The sequence below is a fragment of the Chrysochloris asiatica genome, unplaced genomic scaffold, assembly GCF_000296735.1.
Source record: "Chrysochloris asiatica unplaced genomic scaffold, ChrAsi1.0 scaffold00027, whole genome shotgun sequence".
Taxonomy (NCBI): Eukaryota; Metazoa; Chordata; class Mammalia; order Afrosoricida; family Chrysochloridae; genus Chrysochloris; species Chrysochloris asiatica.
Window position 1 is genome coordinate 2,686,544 of NW_006408545.1, and position 8,668 is coordinate 2,695,211.

Here is an 8,668-nt window from a genome sequence, read left to right on the forward strand (position 1 = left end):
GACTGCAAAGCTGTTTGAACTGCACGGTCGACGGTTCAAGCTCACCAGCTGCTCCTCAGAAACCCTAGACAGGGTCGCTATGGGTCAGAGCCAACTTGATGACATTTAACAACAGCAACAACAACATATTTATATCCAATACTTCATTCAGAAAAGCACTGCCCTTGTGTCTGTGCCTGCGTTGCCTCCTACTTCATTATCAAGGCATTTTTAACTTTTAATATCATTTTCCAAGCTATGTCTAAAAGAATCACCCATTACTATAAATTTGCACCCCAAATTATTGCTGTACATGATTTTTTCAGTGATATACATATTATATTCTTAAATTCGACAGTAATCTAAGTTACTTTACAATATGCTAAAATTAGAAGTGCTTGCTTTGAACCTCGGTGCAATCAGTCAGAATGTGAATCTTTAACAGGTGTTGATGGACTGTGGATTGTACTGCACTCTGCTGTGGGACCTTTGACTGTTAGACTACTGATGCCGGAGGATGGTTCTTGGACTAGTAAGTGGCATTTGTGTATGGCCTTGTTGGGCTGATGTTGCTGCTTATCGTAAAATGTGGTAGGTACAGTCATCTGCTATAATACTGTGCATATGGGTCCTAGATAAAACTGGTATATGTTGGGTGCCCTGGTGTGAACTGTAAAAACCAGAGGAATTTTTCAGCGAATGATTTCCTGTATATAATCCTGTTGATGTTATAAAACCGCTGCCTTGTATGTGGTAGCTGTATGGTGCCTGTCCAGGCTAAGGGGTGCCAAAGCTAATTCCATAGCTTTGTATGTAACAATTCATCTTCAGTCTTCATGTCTGCCCACAATGCATCATGTGAGGAAATATCATATAGCTGTCCTGGCTGTGGTATATGGCATAGGCTGTAGGTTGTTATATTCCTGAAGTAAGATGCATTTGCCTGTGTGCAGCCATAGTTTGTGATGAAGGGGTGGGGAGGATATGTAGATATTTTCTATTGGAAGAATGTGTGGTGGGGAGAATTGGTGAACTGGTCTTAGGCTGAATTGGTCCCAGTTGTTGGAACTGAGAAATTATCTAAAGATCAGTCTGTTTTTATTGAAGATATTTCACTTCTGCCTATTAGTTCTGATTTAATCTTGGTGCCATTGGGAGTCATGGGATTACTATTTATATGAGAGTTAGAAAGTTTGGGGCCACTCTGAGATTCACTACTACCACTCAGATGGCTATGTGTGCTGGTTAGACCCTGCATTTCCATAGACCTGAAATTTGAGGAAATATCAACTTCTGAAATGGCTTGAGATTTTTATACACTTAGCACAATGATTTTCTTCTACATTTACTATTTTTCATTTAATGTACACAAAAACAGCTATGGGCAGCTTTCAGGTAATGCTGAACTAACAGTTCCTGGCAAAGGACAGTTTTCAGAGCCATCCTTGAGCAATGGTCACCTCAACCTATGGCAATTTACATTTTAGTCAGCTCATCTCAGACAGGTAAAGTAGGAGCTGTGATAGCATAGTGGTTACATGTTGGGCTGCTAACCTCAGGTCAGCAGTTCGGAACTACTACTAGCTGTTCCACAAGGGAAAGATGAGGCTTTCTGCTCCTGTAAAGACTTACAGCCTTGGAAACCCTATATATAATTTCTGTGAGTCAGAACTGACTCCACCGTAAGTAACCAACTAACCAGCCAGTTAAAATAGAAAATGCTGTTTGCTTGTTGTTTGTTTGCTAATTCTTTATCTTTTAAAACTAAAAACAGAATGGATAGTTTAATGGTCAATTTGGTGTCCGAAATCACTAGTATGTTTTGTCTCTACATCAATCTGTATTTTGGGATTTCACTGAACATTTTTAGGTAGAAGTTGATAATTATAGTTTTAAATTGCTTAAATGTAGTATTTTTATATAAATACTAACACCAAAATTGTTTTGTAAAATGTTTCTACACTGATATATAACATTATTAGTTACAGCCATTATTAGTAACTGAGCAGGAAGTCTTTATTTTTCTCCTTTTCCTTAATTGCAACTTCATCCTCAAAAACAGTTATTGCTCTGCCCTCAAAAATACAATGCTGCTTATTACAATTTTATTAGTGCATGCCACCTAGTCAGTTAAGACTCTATCCACAACAACAAAAAACACTGCCTGAACCTACATCATTGTGTTTGTCCATTTCATTGATTCTCCACTTTACCAAGCATGATTTCTTCTGCCAGGGGCTGTTCCTCCCTGACAACATACCCAAAGTATGATAGATATAGTCTTGCCTTCCTCACTTCAAAAGAGTATTCTGGATGTATTTCTTTCAGGATAGGTTTGTTTGTTCTAACAGTTTATGGTACTTTCAATAATCTTTGCAAAATTATAACTCGAATGTATCAATTCTTTGATCTTCCTTATCCATTGTCCAACTTTCACATGTATCTGAGGTGATTGAAAATATCATAGCTTGGGTCAGATTCACTTTAGTCCATCTTTTTTCCTTAATACTTTAAAGAGGTCTTATGCAACAGATTTGCCTAATGCAGTGTGTTTTTTGATTTCATGATTACTGCTTGAGCATTAATTGTGGATTCAAGAAAAATGAAGTCTGTGATCATTTCAAACTGTTCTCCCTTTATCAAGATGTGAATTATTGGTTCAGTTGTAAGAATTTTTGTTTTCTTTACATTGAGGTACAATATATACTTAAGGCTGCAGTCTTTGATCTTAATCATGTGTTCAAGTCGTCTTCACTTCCAGCAAGCAAAGTTGTGTCATCTGCATATCTCAGGTTGTTAATGAGTCATTCTTCAATCCTGATGCCACCTTGTTCTTCATAAAATCTAGTCTCAGATTTTGTGCTCAGCACTCAAATTGAATAAGTACAGTGAAAGGATACAACCATTACATTCTTTCCTAATTTAAGCTACTCATTATCTCCTTATTCTTTTGTAATAACTGTCTCTTTGTCTATAAAGGTTGTTTATGAGCAAAGGTAAGTATTCTGGAATATCCATTATTCATACTATTATCCATGGTTTGTTACAATCCACATAGAAAAATGCTCCTGTATAGTCAACAAAGAAAAGTAAACATTTTTTTCTGGTAGTCTTTGCTTTCAGACAAGACTCATCTGACTTCCATCATTTTATGGCTAGTTAAATATCATTTTTTGATTCCAGGTTCAATGTCTGGCATCTCCCTACCCATGTCCACTACTCATTTGTAACTTTGTTATACTGTGATGGCTTGTGTGTTACTATGATGCTGGAAGCTATACTACTGGTATTTTAAATACCAGCAGAGTCACCCATTGTGGACAGGTTTCAGCTGAGCTTCAAAGTACGAATAACTAGAAAGAAGGAGAAGTAGACTACTTCTGAATGTTTACTCATTGAACACCTTATAGCTAGATAGCAATGGAACACTGTCAGATAACACCAAAATATTGAATACTGAAACATTATGAATACTACCAAAATAGTGTCAAATATAATGCTGGGAGATGAGCCCCTCAGGCTGGAAGTCACTCAAAATATGACTGGGAAAGAGCTGCTTACTCAAAGTATAGTTGACTGTGGTGATGTAAATGGAGTAAGCTTTCAGAACTTTCATTTCCTGACAGACTAAACTCAAAATGAGGAGGAATAGCTGTAATTATCCACTAATAATCAGAATATGGAATGTATGAAGCATGAATCTAGGAAAATTAGAAACTGACAAAAATGAAAAGAAACCCATAAAGATTCATATCCTAGGTTTTAATGAGCAGAAAATGATTGGTATTGGCCATTTGAATCTGAAAATCATATAGTTTACTATGTCAGGAATGACATATTGGAAGGGGAATGGCATCAGATTCATCATCAAAAAGAACACTCAAGATCATTCTTGAAGTACAATGCTGTCTGTAATAAGTTAATATCCAAATGCCTACAAGTAAGACCCATTAACATCAATGTTAATCAAATTTACACAAAAACTACTAAAGCCAATGGTGATGAAATTGAAGAATTCTACTAACTACTTCAGTCTAAAATTGATCAAACATGCAATCAAGAGGCATTGATAATTACTGATAATTGGAATACAAAAGGAAACAAAGAGGAAGAATCAATATTTGGAAAACATGGCCTTGGTGATAAAAATGAGACTAAAGATCACATGATATGATGTGGCAAGCCTAAATGACTTATTGGATTCAAATACTGTTTTTAACAACATAAAAGATAACTACAAATATGACTTCATCAGAAGGCATGCACAGAAATCAAATAGACTACATTTGTGGGAAGAGACAGTGGAAAAGCACCATATTATTATCAGGCAAAACTAGCCCAGGGGCAGACTGTAAAGCACACCATCAATTGCTCACATGCAAATTCAGGATGAAGCTGAAGAAAATTAAAACAAGTCCATGACAGCCAAAATTTGAACTGGAACATATCCCACCTGCATCTCAATATCAGAATTGATGCATTAAAAACTACTGACCAAAGACCAGAAGAGTTGTGTGATGACATCAAGAACATCATACAGAAAAAAAGCAAAATGTCATTAAGAAGTCAGCAAATAAGAGCAAAATAGATGTCAGAAGATACTCTGACTGGATGACCAGAGCTCAACTAGAAAAAGAAAAAAGAGGAAAAAAGAGTAATCTTATACAATCTGATGAACTTGACCTACACTTATGGATGCAGTAGCTCAAAAGAGGGAACAAATCTTTATAGCGAGGAACATTTCCACCTCCTCCATACACAGAATAGACAGGGATGGGCTACTTGGACATTGGCTACCCAAAATGGGAGGGGCTACAAAGGCAAGAAGTGACTGGCTTACAAACTTTCAAGAAGAAGCCTAGATCCAGAGGGCACAGAGGAAGGTAGAATCTCCACTGAGTAGTATCCAATCTGTCTGTGTGGGGCTAATGAAAGGAGATGTGGATAGGTCTCTTGTGGTACAATAGTGAATATTTTTTATCAGGACTGACTGTGAGGGTTGGAAATGTAAAGGTAGACATTTTATAGCAAAAGGAGGGAAGCGATTGACTTTGCAGTCCAGGAACAGAGGTTCCTGGGACCATCAAGGGAGAAAAGCGGAGTGCAGGACCCTACCCAGAGAAACAGTGACATCAGAGATGGAGGCAGAGACAATGACATGGAGAAATGGATTGGCTAGGGACTCTAGACCCAGAGAGATAGCATATGATTAAAAATCAAAGGTGCTGAAGGAAGAAGTCCAAAATGCACTGAAGTCCAAGCTGCACTAAAAGCATTGACAACAAACAAGGTTCTGGGAGTTGATGGATTACAATTTGAAATCTTTCAACAAAATGATGGAACACTGGAGGCACTCCCTCATCTATGTCAAAAAATTTGGAAGATATCCTCATATGCATGCTAAAGCTGAAAGTGAATAAGGAAGACCATAGAAGAATTGATGCTTTTGAGCTATGGTGTTGGAGGAAAATATTGAAAGTTCCATGGGCTGCCAAAAGAACCAAGAGATCCGTTTTGGAAGAAGTGCAGTCAGAGTGTTCCTTGGAGGCCAAGATGGCCAAACTTCGTCTCTCATACTTTGGACATATTGTCAGAAGGGACCAGTCACTGGAGAAGGATATCATGTTTGGTAAGGTGGAGGGTCAGAGAAAAAGAGGAAGACCCCCAACAAGATGGATTGGCCAAGTGGCAGCATCAATGGACTTAAGCACTGCAACAATAGTGAGGTTGGCCCAGGATCAGGCAGTGTTTCATTCTGCTGTGCATAAGGTTACTATGAGTTGGTACTGACTTGATGGCACCTAACAAAAACAACAACAACTACATGGCCAACTGATTGAAAGAGATCCATATTTGTGCCCATTCCAAGAAAGGTGACCCAATGGAATATGGAAATTATTGGACTATATCATTAATATAACAAGCAAGTGAAATTTTGCTAAAGAGAATACAAAAACAGCTGACAGGAAACTGCCAGAGGATTAAGCCAGATTAAGACAAAGATGTGGAATGAGGGACAATGAATAGATCTTGGCTGAAAGTAGAGAAAACCAGAAAGATGTTTACCTGTGCTGTATTGACTATGCAAAGGTCTCTGATTGTGTGTATCATGACAAGCTATGGACAACATTGGGGAGAATGAGTATTCCGGAACACCTCATTGTACTCATGGCCAACCTGTGCAAAGAACAAGAGGCAGTTGTTGGAACAGAACAAGGTAACACTGAAAGGTTTAACATAAGGAAAAGTGTGCACTCCAGGGTTGTATTCTTTCACCATACTTATTCAATCTGTTTACCGAGGAGATAATATGAGAAACTGGATTATATGAAGAAAAACGTGGCATTTACTAACTCATTCCCTGCTGTGTAGTCATTGGAGTCTGGAGCTCTTGGCCACTTCCCTTCACTGTGCTTCTTTATAGCTAATTCACTTGGTTTCATTCCAGATTTGTTTACACTCTGTCTCTTATTGGGAATTCAATGAAAAATAAAATCTTGATACAACATGGAATAATCTCAAAACAAAAATGTCGAGTGACAATACAATGCTCTCTCTCTCTCTCTCTCTCTCTCTCTCTCTCTCTCTCTCTCTCACACACACACACACACACACATCTTTTATATTAACTCTAGAAAATGCAATCTATCATGAAAGAGATAAGATTAGTAGTTGCGTCCTGGTGTGGTGCTATGTGATAAAGCACTGGACTGCAAGGTCAGTTTGGACCACAAAGTAGATGGCTCAAACTCACTAGCTGCTCCTTGGAAAGCCTATACAAGAGCACTGAGTCAGAACTATCTTAAAGGCACTTATTTGTAACGAAAACAAAGGATTAAGGTAGGAACATGGGAGAAAAAGGTGGATTAAGATGCCATGAGAAAAGATAGATTCGCTTTCTTGATTGTGATGAGTTTATCATGGCTGTATCTGTTAAGTCTACACTAATTATAGTGAACATTTTAAATATATGTTGTTTCTTTCATGGCAATTATGACCAGATAATGCTGTTTTTGGGTCCTGGTATGGAGTTGCAGGATAAAGTGCTGGATTACAAAGTCACTTTGAACAGCAAGGTCAGTGGTTCAAACTCATCAGCCGTTCATCAGAAACCCTATAAAGGGTTGTAATGGATTGGAACGGAACAACAACAACAATGTTGTTTTTATGTAAAATTTAAAAAAAAATTGTACTACATACTATTCTTGTTCCCTGGTTTTTTGTTTTTTTTTCTATTCTCAAATCTACAAAAAATTTTGCATAATTCCTTTAAGAAAGAGGAAGATAAATAATAGAAAACATAAAATGCTTTCATTCCACAGTGCTTGTCTGCATGAAGGAATAATGGTGTACTCACCATTTTAAAGGATGAAGTATGCATGTATGTTTTTATGTTTTTTGTTTCTTAAATAATATTATGTCATGTAGGTCAGCCAATCTCTTGGCATAGCAACTCATACCTATCAAATGAATCATTCTTAAGGACAAAACCATCCTGAAAATGAGGAATATTAGAGAAAGTTACTACTAATAATTTTAAAATAATGTACTACATTACAAAAATGTCAGAATAATGATGTATCATGTACAGAAATATGATAAATATCTTTTGTGAGCTAATATCTTCTAGAAAGATATTCATTTTCATTGCAAGAAAAGAAACTGTATATTCCCCAAATACCTATAGTAGGCATGGTGAAGTGTATTGAGATTTTCAAGTTAGAAATAAATTCTTAAGATTTAAGACCTCTGTTTAGAACAAACTCTTCCCGGGGAATATGACACGGATAGTCACATGTGAGGCTTTCTGGCAAGAACATAAAATTTTAAATCTTTTAAAGATTCCTTGGTAATTTACATTTTTATGACATGATTCTATTGTTTGCTGAGACTATTTTTAATGGTGCTTATTGTATCCTGGGGTCCTCAGTTAAAGTGCCTCATGAGAAGCAGTAAATAGAGTTTGCATTCACAAACTATAAAGGTTATTTCACAATTATAATTACTTTAGCAACCAATAAATCCAAAATTAAATAACAAGACCAAAACAAAAAGAGAATTTTTTTAAAGTGATGGATTTAAGTCTCAAACTACTCAGATCACTATAGAGAAGTGTAGGAGGACTAGAGCTATATTATTATATGAAACTTTTACAGAGCTCAATTGATTTATTTATATCAAGGCTGTCACTCTATCAGAGAGGAAAACATGTAGAAGCTAGGAATGCAACGAGCATACCCACTACACTCATGAAGGAAATACAAAACTATTTAATCCAGCAATGTCACTTTCTCAAGGTTGCATTATTTTTAGTGTTACGTTAAAATGTGATTGATTTAAATACATATCAAGATAAGTATAATGAAAAATAATTATATAGATTTATATTACCATGATTCTAAGTATTTACAAAAAATGAAAACTCTAGAATTTGGATCAATAAGACAGGGGTAGGAGTGGTTACTTAAGAAAAATTTCTAAATACATAACAAAAAATAGCTATTTCATTTAATTTGCACCTATAAATTTTCTTTGATATGTGTATATTTGTTGTTGCAGTTGTTAAGTGCCATTGGGTCTATTCTGACCCATAGCGACCCTGTATAGGGTTTCCAAGGAGTGATTGGTGAACTTGAACCACCAACAGGGCAGTTCAAACAGCTTTGCAGTCTGACGCATTAACCCACAG

At 36.5% G+C, this 8,668-nt stretch overlaps 1 pseudogene; it reads right to left on the bottom strand.

Annotated features, from left to right (window-relative positions):
• Positions 1-341: 341 nt before the first annotated feature.
• LOC102826703 lies at positions 342-1,243 on the bottom strand (annotated as a pseudogene).
• Between the last annotated feature and the right edge of the window lie 7,425 nt (positions 1,244-8,668).